The sequence below is a fragment of the Neofelis nebulosa genome, chromosome 1 (genome assembly GCF_028018385.1).
Source record: "Neofelis nebulosa isolate mNeoNeb1 chromosome 1, mNeoNeb1.pri, whole genome shotgun sequence".
Lineage (NCBI taxonomy): Eukaryota > Metazoa > Chordata > Mammalia > Carnivora > Felidae > Neofelis > Neofelis nebulosa.
Genome location: NC_080782.1, coordinates 93,467,176 through 93,486,698, shown reverse-complemented (window position 1 = coordinate 93,486,698; position 19,523 = coordinate 93,467,176). Strand labels below are relative to the sequence as shown.

Here is a 19,523-nt window from a genome sequence, read left to right as displayed (position 1 = left end):
TTATTTTTACAGATTTTCACTCTTTCATTCAGATACCCTCTTTTGATATGCATCCCAATTTAGTTGTAGTGAATTGAGGAGTTGGGATAATTAACATTTTATTTCAGCAAAATAGCATTTATAAAGAATAATTATCAGTTGAATCCTAAATGAATGTACCAATCATTTGTGTATCTATCTCTATCTCTATCTCTATCTCTATCTCTATCTCTATCTCTATCTATCTCTATGCCCTGAGAGTTTATTTCTTTTTCCCTAAACTTTTTATTAATTTAGCAAATAGTTAATGAACAATAGCCATATGACAAATGATATTACAGATCAGTGGTTTCACAGTGTGGAATGATGACCCCCTAGGACAGTCCCCAAGCTCATCTCTTCTTCAGTTCCATACCTGTGTGAAGCCAGTCTCTTCATATATTTCACTTAGAATAACATGTCACATCTGATTAAATGTGGAAGCTTATGAGAATCCAACTCTTTTCATTCAGGCCAGCCATGAAACAGATTTACAAAGTATAAACATAGCCCTCACAAGATTTTTTGTTGAAATATAATGATCTTTCATAAAGAATATCATATTCATGTTGACATATACTAGGTTTATTTTTTTTAATGAATTAATAAAGATTTAAAAATGTTCCGGGTTTTTAATTTTGAATATGATAAATATAATACATATAAACAAAAGCTCTTGAGATTCTCAAGAACTTTCAAAAGTGAAAAAGTTGTTTTTTGTTTTTTTTTTACACTTTTAAAAGTATAAAAGTTTTTGTTCCTGAGAGCAAAAAGTTTTAGAGTTTTGTGGTAGACATTGAGGATGCCAAGACAGACACAGTCCAAGCCTTCAGGAAACTGACAGCCTGACAGAAGGGAGTTTTTGAGTTTATGGTATAAAAGTAAGCATTGTACAGTTAAGAGTGAAATTGTTTTGTTTGTCTATTTATCATTGGGTTTTTATTCTCTCCACCATTGGCCTGATTTACTGGTATTGAAAATGCATTAGGTCTTTATACCCTTATGTCTCCAGACAATACATGCAAAAACCCAGTGTACATTAAACTCTTACTGGTTTGTACTCAGCTTCTGAATTTATTCATTAGCTCATAAACCTCTGGCTTCATAGAATTCAAAGGTATTGTATTGTCTCTTTTATTTATCATTATTATTATTATTATTATTATTATTATTATTATTATTATTTTGAGAGAGAGAGAGAGAGCATGAGCCGGGGAGGGGGCAGAAGGAGAGGGAGAGAGAATCTTAAGCAGGCTCCACAGTCAATGTGGAGCCCAATGTGGGACTTGATTTCACAACTGTGAGATCACCGCCTAAGCTGAAATCAAAGAGTCAGACACTTAAGCAACTGAGCCACCCATGTATTATTTCTTTTAAATAATGAACCAAAAATATTTCCAATTTGCAAATATTAGAGTAGCCAGACTATTCCTACAGATCATTTTAGGAAAAAATAAAATTACAAGCAGTTTGAAGTATTCAAGCTCTGTACTTCATTCAGTCACTCTGTAGGCAAATGAGCAATGAGTATCAGTTGTGTGCTAGACAGAAACTAGATGTTGGGGATTCAGGAGAGTAGAAAACAGCCTCTGTCTTTATGGAACTTTTGGTTCAGTTGTTTTGTCTGATGAAGATTTCAGGGTCTGGGGGAAGAATGAAATGTACTGGTTTTATGTTAGAGAGCTGCACCTTAGTTCTTTTCATTCTGCGTGTGAAGCATATACAAGGTTTTGAGGTTACTAACATTTTCTGATTACATGATATTGCTTGAACAGGTTTCCAGTACACATGGTACAGAGATGAAAGAAGTTTAGATCTGAATCAAGACTAAATATGTTATTTAGGATTTTTAATAAAGGCAATGTGTTTTCTTCTACCAATTATATGCAATTCATGTGTTCCTTTTCTATATTTTGATAATCATGTTAGTACTTATTTTGTATATTTTCACTACTTTAAAAGTTGATATAAAACCATATCAGCTTCTTTGAATTGTCTGCTAATTTTATTACTTTGGACCTTAAGGCTCAACTGGTCCTAGGAAGAAATGGAAAACATATGTTAGATGTCAGGAAGAATTTTAAAGATTGAAGAAAATTTAGTGTAACACTTATCAATCAGATGTTGAGTGGTTGATACCCTGCTCTACAATTCCTCTTGCTCTGCCCAAGTAAAGCAGAGAGAAAAAGTATATATTTTGTTATTTAATTTTATTTTTTTATACATTTGGGTTTTTTTTCCATTTTGAATACAGAAGACAAATTTTATGGCTCTTAAAGTTTAAAGTGCTCGTTCTTTCCCATTTTTTTTAATCAAAAACAGTAGAAAGCTTCAATGAAACAAAACAAAACAAAACAAAAAACAAGCTATTAACTGTAAAGAAAACTTAAAATAACTCATTCTCAAATAGTGATGATTAACCCTTATTTTATGTTTTTATTTTATTTATTTATTTTAATTTTTTTTAACATTTATTTATTTTTGAGACAGAGAGAGACAGAGCATGAATGGGGGAGGGTCAGAGAGAGAGGGAGACACAGAATCTGAAACAGGCTCCAGGCTCTGAGCAGTCAGCACAGAGCCCCACGCGGGGCTTGAACTCACATACCGCGAGATCATGGCCTGAGCTGAAGTCGGACGCTTAACCGACTGAGCCACCCAGGCGCCCCATATGTTTTTAAATTAAAACTACTACCTAAGTTAAAATTACCACTTCCTAATGCTGTCTTATTCACTCATAAGGAACTAGGTTATTATACTTTTTAACCATAACACAACTTAAATATGATACACAAGTAACATATTCTGACTTTCTAATATTGCCATGCTGGTGAAATGGGATTAGAGACCACATCCATTAGTTCTAAACATACCTCTCTAACACAGATCAAACGTAGATATCAGATTTCACATAAAATGCCCTAAAACCACTCCCACTTAGGATATAACTTAAAAATTTTGAGTATAATTCTAAAGATTCCAATCTAGAACCTTAAGGCTGGTGTTATCCCCTCACTCGGTTCTTGCAGTCGCAAGATTAATTGTGTATATTCCTGTTTCTCAGTAGATTATAAGCCCCTTCAGGCAGTGGACCAAGCATGGGCTTTGCAACAAAATATTGGTTGTACTGCTCTGGAAAAATAATTACATAAGTCTGTGTCTGAGTTGTTTTCATCTGTAAGAAGGGTAAATTAATATCTACCTTGTAGGGTTTTTGTAAGATGTAAATGAGAGGTCACATATAAAAAATTTATCACAATTCTTATATATTTTGTATCTCTCTCTTCTCTCATACCTTGCCACTATACCAATGACAATATCACAATAAATGCTTAAATAAATTTAAAAGTTACCATGATTTTGTGTTATGGATTAGTATTAGTATAGATTAGTATATACACAGATTAGCATACATAAGTATTATTTTTTTTTAAGAGTACAGAATAACCTATGGTATTTAGAAATACACTAAAATTTTTATAATGGGAAATACTTATAAATACATCAATTTAAAAAATAATATTCTCATTCATCAACATCCTGCATTTTTTAACCTTACTTTTTTCATGAATTAAAAAAATTTTTTTAATGTGTATTAATTTTTGAGAGATAGAGAGACAGAGCTCAAGCAGGGTGAGGCAGAAAGAGGGAGAGAGACAGAGTCCGAAGCAGCTCTGAGCTGTCAGCACAGAGCCCGACACGGGGCTTCAACTCATGAACCATGAGTCACCCAGGTGCCCCCCCTTTTTTCATGAATTTTAATTGCTAATACCTAATAAATGTGTAAATAATTTATTGCTAACTCATATTTATGTTTTGAAAGTAGTGCATAGTTAAAAGCATAATAAAATTATAGATAGTGGGGAAGTTTACAGATCATCTGGTTTGATCCTTTCATTTTGCAAATAGAAAACTAAGTTCCAGAAAGAGGAAATGACTTGCATAAACTCCAGTAGACATAATAAAATTTTAAATTAAGTCGGAGTACCTATGATCATCCCTTCCTCCACTTTGTTTTTGAAATGCAGACCAGGAGAAACCAAGGGAAGTCAAGGAATAAATGTGGAACATGCCCAGTGGGAATATTTGAAAGGAGTAGAGGCCCTAGAATTTTTCAAAGAGGGTTTAGGACACAAGAAGTTTAGAATTAGGGGCCACTTTCTTTTTAGCCCTCAGTAGTAAATACCCACATCTGCATTAACTAATGTACATGTGAAGTTGTCAGAGAAAAAGGTGTTTAGAAAGTTATGAAATTGTAATTTAGCTGTGTTTGATACCAATTGCATTATTTTTCAACTGAGAGAAGTAAATCAATTTGTAAATAAACTTTTAAAATTTATGGGCACATTATGAATATTAAATACATAATAAGTCTACAGAAGTCTACAAAAGAAGACTTTGTAGTAAAGTTATTTGTACCAAAAAAATACTAAATAGTAAAATACACAATATAGTTTTTATCAGAAAATGTGAGTGAGAGGTACTATGGAAATGTTTACCGTCTTCTACAAGATAATATTAAAGTATACTGTTTATGTTATACTAAAGATGGAAAAGTGAAGTCAATCCTCATATATTTGCTTTTTTTTTTTAATTTTAAATGTTTATTTATTTTTGAGAGAGAGAGTGCAAAGGTGGGGGGCAGAGAGAGAGGGAGACACAGAATCCGAAGCAGGCTCCAGGCTCCAAGCTGTAAGCACAGAGCCTGATGTGGGGCTTGAACTCACAAACTATGAGATCATGACCTGAGCCAAAGTCAGACGCTTAACTGACTGAGCCACCCAGGCACCCTATTTGCTTTTGATTAAAAAAAAAAAAAAAAAAAAAAAAATATATATATATATATATATATATACACACACATATATATATATACATGCATACATATATATATATATATACATACATATATATACATACATATATATATACATACATACATATATATACATATATATATACATACATATATATATATATATATATATATATATGAATAAAATTTCAGGAATAAGATAAAACTAAATAGTGAAACCACATAAAGATGACTCAAGTCTGTTCAATTTCTTCATTCTGATCCTCTCTTAGCTCCTTTCTAGACAGAAACACAGCAGGTTTTTCTTCAGACGGATATAAAGAACCAGGCAAAGCAAAGGTGACTTCTCAGTGTCTGGGCTCTAAAACACCATTTAATGAGTGAATAGCAGCATGATTAGTGAACAGCTAGATAACTTTCACACAGGAAAAGTTAGCATATTAATTTGTCAATAAATGTAAAACCTATAATGAAGATAATTTCTCAACAGATTATCTAATGTTATCGCTGTATCAAAGTAAAAATCCATCCTTATGTGAAAATAATTATTTGGCCATATAAGAAGATATCAACTATTAAAAAATAGTAAGCTATAATGGCATTTGTAATGGTCACAGCTTTTATAATTAAGTATTGTGGTATGTTTTGAAAGTTCTAAAAAAAAATGTGTCACTCCCAATATCTTCAAAATATTTTGTAACCCAAGACAAATGTAATTTTCTAAGTCCTTGAGTTTACTCTAAAAAAATAATAATACCGTGTCAAGTGGGAGCTATGTACTATGGAATCATTAACCAAATTCTGTCACATAATGCAAAAACTCTGTTGCACAAAGGTACAGAAAATTTAAGTAACTGATCCAAGGTCACACAGTGAGTGATTTTAAACAATTATTTTGTGGATCATTGAATAACACATTCTCCATTTTTCATAAAAGAGTGAGAGACTGTCTTTTCATGCATGAGTAATTCCAACTGCTAAATTTAGCCATAAAACCAGTTTAATTATTATTATCATCGTATTACTGTTACTGTTACTGTTACTAAATTAAACTGTTGGTTCTGCATCAACCAGTCACTATAGGTAATGCAGTTGTTTGACCAATGGTGTTTTCTTTCACTTTACTCTGCTAACGTAAGTATTGCCTGCTTATAAACCTGTACTACATGGTAAAAGTACATGAAATATTTGGTTGTACATCTCCTTAAGTGTATGTTCTACGGACATTCAATAGAGGTAACTCCTAGATGACCAGTATCAAAAGTTTTCAAAATTCTGAATAGTTAATGAATTTTATATGTAAACAAAGTTATTCTACCATATTGTTTTTCTTTGTATTCTTAGCCATGTTTAATTAGAAAAAAGTTAAACTGAGAATGAATGTATTGTATAATTTTTTATACTTCTCAGTGAAGAAAAATTGCACAGAAAGTTTGGTTTATAGTTTACATTACCATAGCATTTTAACCATTATATAGCATTAAATTTACCTGGGAAGTTTGACTTCATTACTTGTTTTCAGTGCTAAGAATATGCTGGCTTTCAGTTGTTTTTGTAAGTCCCTCCCAATGTTATTTCCTCTGTATTCTCTGCGGTAGCCTCAGTGGTTTATATTCATTGTATGACTATTACATGATTTTACATTGACAGTAGAAATACACAGTAGATACTGTTTGTTGAGAAGAAAAGAATTCTGTTGTTTTCCCTCATTCATACACTCACTCACCCATTCATTCATTCATTCATTCATTCATTCACCCTTCCTTCATTTTACAGAGCACTAGGGACATACTACTGAGAGAGGCCCTGATCTCATAAAGCTTAGTCTATATGAGAGAAGACAAGCGTTAATTATATCATTAAATCAATATATAATTGCAAACTTTTGAAGTATTTCAGGATTTAGGGGAAACATGGCAAGGGGAGCTTGTGGCTTGAGGAATCATTTGAGCTTTAATCTGAAGGATAGAGAGGAATGCAATGGTGGAGTAGAGAGCAGAGTGCTTAAAATCCAGAGGTAACAGCCTGTGAGCATGACCCAGGTGTAATGCATAAGTGATGGCGTGGAGGGAGCCAGAAGGGAGGAAGTGTGATGAGACAGGACTGCTCAGAGGCCAAGCCAAGCTGGCTGTGAGCTTCTTAATAAAAATTCATCCTTTACTTGTATACATATTAGCATTTTTGTTTCTCATATCACAGGAGACTTTTCTTCTGTTTTCCCTACTTTTTAATACTGGTTTTAAACTCATGCTCATAAGAGTTATAAAGTACCATATTGACTAGAAAACTCTGATATTTTCATCCTTATTACATCTTCTTAGTTATGATCACTTAAAATTATCTAAAGCTATTGTACTTAATTTCTTTTTCTTCTTTTTTAACACTACTTTCAAACTGCTTAATGTTGTACAATTTTGGATTCCCAATAACAACTTTCATTCTCTTGAAACACAGGAAACTAGAAAATTGAAAACATACTGAAACTTATGTAGAGTGCTCCCAGGGATAATAGCTTAAATTGGCATGTGTTAGCAGTCCTGAGGTGCAGGATTGTACTGCTATTTTGCCTTTTTATGGTAAATATTAATACTTTTTTTCAGGAATATTTTTAGATCTTTGAAGAGTTCCTACTTCTGGTAAAAGTCTGAAATCCTTGAATGTGTTATATATTGATAAATATTCATTAAAAAAATTTTAGTGTGACTAATCCACACAATATGATTATTCTTGGGGTACATTCATCCTGTTCTGTCAACTAGCATCAACACTTAAGAGTTATTATTCAACATAACCATATGCTGTACATTCCTTGCTATTTACTATCTTACATCAGTTGAAATTGTGATTTATAGAGTTGCTTGGTGTGACTTTTTAATCCTGTGTATTAAAATGAACCAGCTGTAAAAGACCACAGAAATTATAAAATTACTTTCATATTTATATACTTTATTAATATCAGGTAAAATAGTGTAAACAAAAATATTGTGAAATTACTCTATAAATATATAAGGGCACGATATGTATCTAAATGAAATGTCACCATGTTCAGGCTTTATTAGGTACTGAGCTTAAATTTCTAATGAGGTCATGCTTTATAATACAACGTAATAAACAAGGAAGAATGTTTCATTTAAAATTCTTTAAAATTTAGGAGCTCTTAATTCTTCCAACATCCTAAAAGAGTGAATGTAATTAAAGTCTTTTAATAGCATTCTGTTGGTATGCCTTGAAGTCACTGATGACCAGGTAGACTTGTGGGATGACCTTAACAAATGGATTAAGTATTTCATTCATTATTTACTTATTTGGCAACATTGAGTCAGTGTATCAGTCTTACTGAAATTAGCAACAAGTGAATTAAATCAATCAACGAACAAAATTGTCAGATTAGATTATTTAATTAATACTTTAATGCTTGTCACATCTTGAGCTGTTTCAACCTCTTTTTTCCCCAATTCTGCTTAACCTTTTTCTAGGTGTTCTCTTTCTTAACTCTATAGATTTTCTTTCTTGAAAGCAAACTGGTTTTAAAAGATAATGAAGTTAGAATCTGAACGAGGGACCTAGAAATGAAAACTTTGCCTAAGAATCAAGGCTCTAACCCTTAGGAGAGGTGACCAGGAAGAACCAGACCCATATGCAACCAAGTGAGGATTATGCTGGAGATCTAGACAGGGCATCAAACACAAGGATACACCGTACAGACCTTGTTACCAGAACTGGAATAAAAAGTTCTTATTGTTCCTATCAGAAGCAACTGCTAAATTAACTTTGAACTCTTTAAGCGGTCCTTAACTAGAAAAAAAATATTAGTCCCTGTGGTCACAAGAGCTAAATGTATGGATCAGATAGAACAAAAAGCCTCTATCTCTGAGATTTGGTGGGAAGAAATTCAAGATGTGTATTGAATTTAGTTGATGATGAGTCCATAATTTATTCTTTACAGTAACACTAACAGACTTCATTCTGTAGAATATCTAAAGGAGATCTTAACAGGTAATCTGTAAGAGGTTCCAGATTCAAATAAGTTTTTAAATGGCTGTCTGCCACAGCTTCCACACTTCCATGTGATCCAACCCACAGAACTTGGAGATACATTTTTTAAAGGCTCTGAGAAACCCATAGTAAATAATTCATTTGATGTTGTAGTCACCTTTGAAATGTACTTAAGCGTAGCACCCTCGTGCAATCTGCCTCTCCCCTCCCCAAAATGGTTTAGCAACAGTTAACAGTCCAAGGAATAATATTTTGCAGGGCCCTAGTTTGGGTTATGAACTCTCAAAATTCCCCAAAATCAATGATTTTAGAAATATAAGAACCTTAAACGATAATTATAGAATGTTAGCCATTGAGTGTATCTCAAGAAAAAAATAGTGGGGGACTTCACAGGAAAATTGGTGCATATGTGGGACTTTCTTCTGCCACTCCCCACAATCCTCCTACCTTGGAAGCATACTGCTTGTCCAACATATGGACCTGCTGGGAGCAGCAGGATCATTTTCTAAGAGATTTCTAGTGATTAGAACACATTTTTATATCCGTAAAAGGAGCAGTTCAACATTATCTCACCTGCAGGGTAAAAGCATTAAAATAATTTGGTCCAAAAATACAAATAAATATTTGTGTAGTCCTTAGATACTTTTATGTAGTCTTTGTTTCTGCATGCTGACAAGTAAAAACATATAGGTTCACACATGTCATGCAAGGGTCAGATATGCTTTAGGCTTCTACGTGACGAGTATCTTCTGAAAACAAAGGGTTCTAACATGTTCCAAACAACCTTAAAAATATTACTAAATTATAACTTTTCACAGATGTTGCTCCTTGGACTGTAGTGAAAAATTTTAACTGTGTGTTCTGAGTCAACCTGTAGTGGTCCCACTAAGTAATTGTGTAGCTGTAATAATTTAGATTAGTGGTAGGTGGTAGATCAGCAAACACCCTCTTCAGATTAAGTTTATGGTTTAATTGGCCAAGGTTATACAATCTTATTAAAGTCTACATAGCTACAGGGACCAGCAAAAGATGCGGCATATTTTAGCACAGTATTTTCATACCTCGTTGAGTGGGTTTAGGTACTAACACAGCCACCACTGAGATAGTTCATCTAACACATGGTCTTTCTGGACCCAGGAAAGCTCAGTTCTTTCCTTTTTAATTCTAGAATCTTACAGCATCATCCTGGATGAAATTGCACAATACATGCACTTTTGTTTAGAGTAATGATTGCATACGTCAGTCTTCCCTACTTACTAAAGTGAAGTTATGTCTTTCAAAGCTTTTCAGGGTCCTAGAGAGCCCAGTTCTGCATAGTGACCTAGTTGCGGTCAAATAGAGTTTGAAATAAAATATTTACTATAAGTGAGATTCTTCTTATGGTGGAGTTTTGAAGAAACTTACTTGTTTGCCTTCTGATACATTTCTTTCTATGTTTCTTGTCAGTGTCATGGGTTATTAAAAAATAATAAAACCTAATAGTAAGGAGGGGAAGAGCCCAGTGTTGATCCATTTATTTATGAATAAACTTTTTTTAGGAGTATTTTTAAGTTCACAGCAAAATTGAGCAGGAAGTACAAAGAGTTCCTGTGTATCCCTGGTCCCCACACATGTACAGTCTCCTCCACCATCAACATCCCCCAACAGAGCGATACATTTGTTAAACTGATAAACTTAAACTGACACACCTTTCTCACTCAGAGTCCATAGTTTGCATTAGAGATCTTTCTTGCTGTTTGTTATACATTCTATAAGATTTGGACATATATATATATATATGTATGTAATTATATATATATAATTACAAGTATACACTATTGTAGTACTTAGTAGTTTCACTACCTTAAAAATCCTATGTACTTCACCAGTTCATCTTTCCTTCCTCATAGTTTTGCCTTTTCTAGAATATTATATAGTTGGAATCAGACGGTATGTAGCCTTTTCAGATTGGTTTCTTTCATTTCACAATATGCATTTAAGGTGCTTCTATGTGTTTTCATGACTCGATAGCTGATTTATTTCTAGCATTGAATGATATTTCATTGTCTGGATGTGCCACAGTTTATCCACTTACTGACTAAAGGAATCCATTTATTTTTCAGTAATACCATGATGCTCTATATTTGCAGATCTCTTCTGTACTTTATTTGCAAAACAGGGCTCCTACCATTTATGCTGTAGCCTGCTATTTTTAAATTTAACTATAAACATTTTCCTCTTTAGTAAATACATTGCTTCCACATCATTTTATATTTCTAGTATTCCATTGCATAAATGTACCATAATTTCTTTAACCAATTCCCATACTGTACATTTAGGCCTTATCCACATTTGTGTTATTACAAAAAGTTCCATATATACTTGTACATAAATTTGCACATAGGACTGATTATTATTTTAGAGTGAATTCCCAAAAGTGAAGTTAATAGGTCAGAGGGCATATGTACTTGTTAGTCCTTTTGTTATGTTTTGCCAGAATTCCTCCAGAAGGCTTTAACAGTCTGTACCCTCACAAGCAGTGTTTGCCTTTTGTTCTCCAGTTCATTTTGATCATTGCAAGATCATTTTAATTATTTAATCAATGATGACTACCTCATTGCTTAATTTTTGTATTTAACCGTTAGAGAAGTCTGGAGTTTTTCTGGTATTTACCAATTATTCGCATTTTATCTTTTGTCTACTATGTGTTCATAACCTAAGCTGATTTTCAGTGGAGGTCTTTGTCTCCTATTGTTTTATGAGAACTTCTTATATCTAAATATATTAATCTTTGGTTTTCCCAGCCAATCATTTGCCCTTTAAATTTTGTTAATGACATTTGTATTTGCATAAGTTATTAGGTCAATCCATACATAATAATGATTATTTAATATTAATTGAATATTTATGATGTCCTAGGTCCTGTACTAAGTTCTTCATATGCATTATCTCATTTAACTATGCCCATTTCATAGATCAGGAAGCTCAGACCTAGACAGATTAGATAACTTGCCCCAAAAATTTGATTTTGAATCTAGAATCATCTTATTCCAAAGAAAATTCCTTTAAGCTACTTTATTTTCCTGCTCAAAAATAATAACTAATATGTATCTGATTACTATATACCAGGTGATGAGTTAAACACTTAAATTCCATCAACTTAATTCTCACGACAACTCTGAATTAGGGCTCTATTTATAACCGTATTTATGAAAAGTTAAATTAAGATGAGTTTCAGTGAGATTTAACTGCTTGTTCAAAATTTCTACAGTAACATAGTAGAAATAAAACTAAGCTCCGTGAGGGCAAAGATTGGGTTAATAAGACCTCCTGCTTGCCTTTCAATATGAATATTAAGGTCACATGAGATCATGTTTATGAAAATACTGTCTATGTTGGATACTCTAGGAATATGATGCACCATTATTTTTAAAGCACTATTATCCCTGGGTTTTCAGCTAAATCTTGGCAATCTATTCCTGGCAAGGAAACTGTGTTTATGCACTTTTCAAACCTGGAGTGTTTGCTTTTCTCGTAACTCTTATGGAATTGAAGATTACCCTTAACTCTCTATGTGTTAGCCTAGCAAATTTTCCTCCTTCATTTGGCAATCAAGAAGATAATGTTGGAGGAAAATAATACAATTGGAAGACCATGTTCCATGTTTTAAAAACACTTTGATTAATTTCAGATGCATATATATGCATTTGTATTCTATCTTATATTATTAATCATTTAAGATTTAATTTTCCACTTACTCGTTATTTACTTATTTTTTGTTACTGTTCGATCATTTCCATCTGCCAATTAAAATATGGTAGTTGGCCATGTTACTTTTTCAGAAAGGATCTGCTTTCATGTTTGTATCTTAACAATTCCTAAGAACTTATTGCTGTTTTTTCTAGTATAAACCTCAGTGTATTTGAAATTTGTGTGTGTGTGTGTATGTGTGTGTGTTTGATTTTTCTTGCGAATACAATTCATCAGATTCAAATTTCTAGTTCTTGAAGAATGTTGGTAAATGAACTTTAAAAGTTCCTTAGTGTCAAATTAGAGACATAAACTTAATGTGCGATTGCTATATATTTACTTTGGTCATTGTGAGCAAACCTCATTTTTTTTTATACAACTTTTAATTTTATCATAATGTTTATCTTAGTTGCAAAAGTAAACACAGTGGTGGTTTTAAAGCAAGATAGGTTTTTATTAGCTTCACTCTGTGTTTACCTAACTGTTCAGGCTGCGGCTCTCACTTTCCTTGCCGCATGTTTTGATTAATGACCCTCTGGACTTGTTCCAGAATATACTGATTATGGTCAGTGCACTTCAAACATGATTTATTAATTGTGTTTGCAGCTCAAAATAATTATGTAAAGATTGATCATAGGTATTATTATAGGTTTGCCAATAAAATCAGCAGTTATATTTTAAGATAAAGTTTCCCTCAGTGGATTTTTGTAGCTGTACAGAAAGGACAAAATATTAATATTAAAAATATATATATTCAGTATTAACCATGGCCTTATGCCCTTTTAAAGCATATTGATTAAATGTATCAGAGATTTAGTTTTCTAAGTGCATGTATTTTGAGTTCTGTTTTAACGTAATTTCAAAATAATATGTTTCATTGGAGATTACATAGATGTTTATATAAAGTATTTCCTTGTTTATAACTAACCCTGGGAACAACCTTTCCTACTATTCCCTTTGGCTATTATATGCATTTAGACTTCAAATTACTGACAGACTTGAGTTTCTGTTTAAAATAATTTTTAATTGGAAGTTGTTATAATCTTTCTGTGTTTTAGGTAAAGGGAATTTATCTTATGCTTCATATATATTATGCTCACATTCGAAAGACTTTTACATCAAATTTCTCTAAATTTGGCATGAACATAGTAATTGTTTCAGGCATTTTAAGTGCTCTATCAACATGGAATAATGTGTAAATATTCATTATACTGGTCAGAGGAGTTATTAATCAAAAGAATTGACTCCCTGTTCATAATTTATTGTTCAATATTGAAAGAAAAATAGGTACATGTATTCTTTATTATTTGGTGTACCATATTCAAAATATATACACTTTAACAGTGAAATTCTATAACTTAAATTATTTACTATGATATGTAACTAAATGGTAAAAAGGTATTTGGTTTGTATTAAAACATCATGAAATGATATAAAATGTTTCATCACAATAGAACTGAACGTTTCACGTTCTAAGCTTATCTGAAACTACAAACTAATTATGTCAAAACAAGAATATGTAAACTCTGCAAGTAACTGAGATGATAGCAAATGGAAAAAGAAAATAAAATATGAGAATAAAGAACAACAAACAAAAACTGAAATAAAGGAATTAAAAATATATCATAGTTCATAAATATTATTCAGGGATTTTGCTTGTTATTGGTAAATCATTACTAAAGGACAAAGAGCACCAAAATGCTTTGTTTAAACATCATTGTTAAAAATATTTTTAGTAAAATTTTAGGACATATACTTTGTTTAGTTAAAAATCTTATAATAATTTCATTTCTAAACAGTTCCTAAAAAATAATAATTTCTCTAGAGCAAACTTACATGTTATTTTTTAAAATATTATTTTTATAATAAATGAGGATAAATTATGTGTATTGAATAAGGCTGTGTTATCATTACCAGCATTATTGAGTGCTTTATCCTGCACGTACCACTTCTAGAAATTCAGAATAAAGAGGCTGGTGCAGGCTATGTCTGCAAAAATCTTTGTATATGATATAAAACAATGAAGGAAGATTAATCAGTAGCACACATTTATCTTTTGTGACAAACTGTCTTTAATATGTATATGACTAAAGTGTGCCAAGTTCCATAATAGATACAAGAATTATGAAATTTCAGAGGAGGGAGAGTTGATATCACATCTGCAGGCTGTAAAATAGGGAGATGTGATGAAGTCAGAGAAGACAGACTAGAAGGTATTGTGGCTTTGTAGAGGAATGGATATTTCTAGAGAGATAAACTGAAGAAAGATATTGCAGAGATGAATATTGAAGCCAGCCTCCTCATTCCTATTCTGTTTGTGTGTGTGTGTGTGTGTGTGTGTGTATGTATATACACACACGCATATACATATACGCGTATACATACGTATATACGTATACGTATGTATACGCGTATATGTATATATGTGTGCATTTATACACACACACACATATACACACACACATATACACACAGACATATATGTATATATATACATATATATAAATATTTTTTTTAATTTAAATTTTAGTTAGCATACAGTACAATATTAGTTTCAGGAGTAGAATTCAGTGATTTATCACTTACAGAAAACACCCAGTGCTCATCACAACATCTGCCCTCCTTAATACCCATCATGAATCTAGTGCATCTCCCACCCACCTCCCTCCATTAACCCTCAGTTTGTTCTCTATCGTTAAGAGTCTCTTATAGCTTGTTTCCCTCCCTCCACTTCCCATAAGTTCACCTGTTTTGTTTCTTAAATACTCCACATATAAGTGAAATCGTATGGTATTAGTGTTTCTCTGGCTTATTTTGTTTAGCATACTTTCTAGCTCTATCCACATCATTGCAAATGGCAAGATTTCTTCCTTCTGATGGCTGAATAATATTCCATTGTGTATATATATTACATCTTCTTCATCCATTCATCAGTCGATGGACATTGGGGGGCACCTCTCCATAGTTTGGCTATTGTTGATAATGTTGCTCATACCCTTCAAATCTGTGTTTTTGTATCCTTTGGGTAAATACCTAATAGTGCAATCTGGGTCATAGGATAGTTTTAGTTTTAGTTTCTTGAGGACACTCCATAGTGTTCTCAAGAATGGCTTCACCAGTTTGCATTCCCACCAACAGTACAAGGTGGTTCCCCTTTCCCCTGCATCCTTGTTAACACCTTTTGTTTTTTGTAGTGTTAATTTTGGCCATTCTGACAGGCATAAGATGATATCTGATTGTCATTTTAATTTGTATTTCCCTTATGATGAGTGATATTGAGCATCTTTTCATATGTCTGTTAGCCATCTGGATGTCTTCTTTTGAAAATTGTCTTCTTCATGTCTGTTTCCCATTTCCTCACTGAATTATTTGTTTTTTGAGTGTTGAGTTTGATATTCTTTATAGATTTTGGATACAACCCTTTACCATATATGTCTTTTGAAAATATCTTCTTCCATTATGCTAGTTGTTTTTTAGTTTTGTGGATTGTTTCTTTCTCTCTGCAGAAGCTTTTTATCTTGATGAGGTCCCAGTAGTTCATTTTAGCTTTGATTTATCTTGCCTCAGGAGACATGTCTAGTAAGAAGTTGCTCTAGCCTAGGTCATAGAAATTTCTGCCTGTTTTTTCCTCTAGGATTTTGATGGTCCTGTCTTACATTTAAGTGTTTCATCCATTTTGAATTTATTTTTGTGTATGGTGTAAGAAAGTGGTCCAGGTTCATTCTTCTGCATGTCACTGTCCAATTTTCCCAATACCATTTGCTGAAGAGACTTTCTTTTGTCCATTGGATATTCTTTCCTGCTTTGTTGAAGATCAGTTGGCCAACAGTTTGTGGGTCCATTTCTGGGTTCTTTATTCTGTTTCATTGATCTATGTGCCTGTTTTAGTGCTAGTACCATACTGTCTTGATGATTACAGCTTTGGTGAAGTCCAGAATTGTGATGCCTCCACCATTTGTTGAAGAGATTATCTTTTTTCCATTAGATATTCTTTCCTGCTTTGTCAAAGATTAGTTGACTGGATAGTTGTGGGACTCCCTTTCTTTTGTTTTTTTAGTAATAGAACCCTCTTCCAACATACTGTGTATCCATAAGTTTTAACAAAGCATGTGGCTGCCAAACTAGAGGCAACATTTCTCAACTTCACTGGCAGCGAAGTACGGCCATGTGACAAAGTCCTTGACAATGAGGTGTGAATGGAGATAATATGTGCAATTTGGGGATCTTGCCCTTAAAATGAATGGGTATACATTCTTCCATTTCTTCCTTCTCAGTTCATCTTCTGCCTAGCATGTTAGGAGGATATTCTAGGAGATGGCAGGGAAATAAGAAAGGAAGAATCATAGCCCCTGGACATTCTCGTGGAGCAAAGCAGCATATCTGCTGAGGAATACCCAACCTACCTATAGACTATTCTGTGAGAGAAAAATAAATGTGTAGCTTGATTGAGTTATGGTGCTTTTTGTATCCCTTTGTTACAGAAACTTGAGATATCCCCTAACTAAAAAGAAGGGTGTTACTGTCAGAGGAATAGAATGCAGTAAACTAAATACATGGAGGGAGAGTCTGGAACATAGGGGACCAGTGACGATATAATGAGGTGCATAGACATGTGAATAAAGCTGGCAAATTAGATGGATCTCAGATCACAAAGGAACTTTAATGCTAAGCTGATTTATTTGGATTTCTTTTATGAATGCAACTGGGAACTGTTAAAGGTTTTGAGGCAAAGAATGGCATAAGGAATAGTGCTTTACAGAAATTTCCCTGGAAATCATATATTTGATGGAGGGAATGTTTATAGATCAGCAGTGAAGATAGGAGGATATTACAGTAGTTCAGGAAGAGTTAGTCTGAAGAAGGATAGTGATTTTAAGTGTGAGTGTGATTGGAAAGGAAAGGAAGAGATGAATTGAGAAACACTTAAGATTGCTGTCTTCTTATTACCAAAGACCTTGGAAGCCTCATCAGTATTGAAAGCTATTTGTTAGACTTGGTCTTTCTCAGAGTAAGTCATTTTTCTTACTTCAGGAATCAACCTACCCCAAAAGCTGGATAATCAGAACTTGGTGGTCTTGGCATTGACTTCTGGAAAGGCTGGAAAAATTTCCTTTTCCAGATTGGCATATTTATATACTCAAGTATATAGGTATATACTACATTAATTTTATACTATTTTACTTCTTCATTTATTTGATATTTTAAACTTAATTAAGCATATCGGTAAGTATGTTAATCGGTAAGCTATCTTCAAATCATACTTTAAGAAACATTGTCACTGTGGGAGGTGTGCTGTAGTCTCCAAAAATGTTTCTTGATGAAGGGGTTCTTGTTAGCTCCAACCACAGGAAATATTCCATCTGGACATGTATCATGTATTTTCATTTCAATCTGAAGTTAATGGGTTTCTCTTGCTTAGAGAGAGATGACATTCTACTTATGGACTACAGGAAAAAAAAAATAACTTTTTGCTTTATAGTCCTTTATGGATATAGTACTGATTTTATAAAGTGTTTTGACTTGGGCCAACATGTATGACATTCTAGAAATTTCCAGGCTGTAAGGGTTAATACAGGAGTTGTATTCATGAGTGAATTTTACAAACCAATGAAGTTAAGAGATAATGTTATAAAACTAAATAGGCCTATATATCCCTATTTCAAGGAAACCATGAAAATAATATTTATTTACTGAGGTTTATTTTTGGCAATAAATGGTGCCACATAAGGCCTAAAAACTGGTAAAGAAAACATTTCATTTGTGCTTAACTGCTATATGTTTAAGTAAGACAAATGAAGATCTCAGTATTCTTACTGAGTAATAAGATGGTGTATTGTATTTTTATTTTGTCCACTTGTTTCAGATAATTAATTTATTAGTATTATAATGGAATTTATTGATTATCAAATAAAAAATATACGGCCACATAACCTTTACATGAATGTTTTGTGGGACAAAAGGCTTACTGTGTCAGGGAAAGCCCATTTCACCTGGTAATGTCCATGGTAAAGGCCCTAGATCTGCCTTCTTTGTCGAATCAGATAAATCTTCTACACGAAAGTCACTCATGTAGAGTGGAGTCATGTTATAAGTGCATACAACGTATACATATTCAATGTACAATTTCTTTCCTCTCCTTTGACCATAAAGAGGGGCAGGGGAGAGACATAGGAGAAAGAACATTTTAAATAGTTCTGGACATTCTATTCACACATATGCCAGGAGTGGGTATCAAGTGGGAAACAGATCTCCTTTCCCCCATCTGTCGAGTTTCTATGATCATTATATAACTGGAATAGCACATTTAAAAATAAACCTTTTTCATTAACATGGCCATTAAACACAAGGCACCTATTTTACATTTTCTACTGCTGGATGGAAAATAAATCGCCATTTATCAGAATGGAAGGAAAACTATAGTGCTGGACTACTTGAAATTAGTATATCATGCCAGGGTAATATTTTCGTAATGATTTTTCAGGATAATGTAATTTTCACATTATGACTCTTACTATGAGTTTTAGTTTAGAACCCAACCCCTAAATAAAATAGAAACCCATTTAATATGGAGACCATTACATCCTCTGAGTTTTTCTACTGTGAGCTACAGAACCTGAATTTATCAATATTCCCTGAATAATTTCATGTGGTTATTCTCTTGGTTGGAGTTGCCTTTCACTGAATACACATGGTTTGCTAGTGTTCCATTGAAGTTGTTTTCCCAGAGCCTGTTTATAATCTCAAATGTGGTGTGATCTATACAGAGAATGATGGGACACCACACTTGTATTAATGTGAGATGTTCCCCAGCTGTTACACTTTTCATTCCTGAGGTATCACTAGTTTTTTAAGCCTACCTAAAAAGATAAGTACAATGGTCCTGAGTTTCTCAAACTGTAGTCATACATAGGCCACCATTTGGCTTTTTGTTGTGTCTGTTTCACCACCCATTTCCACAGTGTTT

The 19,523-nt window shown here is 33.0% G+C and overlaps 1 protein-coding gene across 9 annotated transcripts in view; it reads left to right on the top strand.

The window, feature by feature from the left end:
- The window catches only part of XRCC4 (X-ray repair cross complementing 4), a 315,887-nt gene that overhangs the window by 136,929 nt on the left and 159,435 nt on the right, over window positions 1–19,523 (top strand). The window lies entirely within an intron of this gene.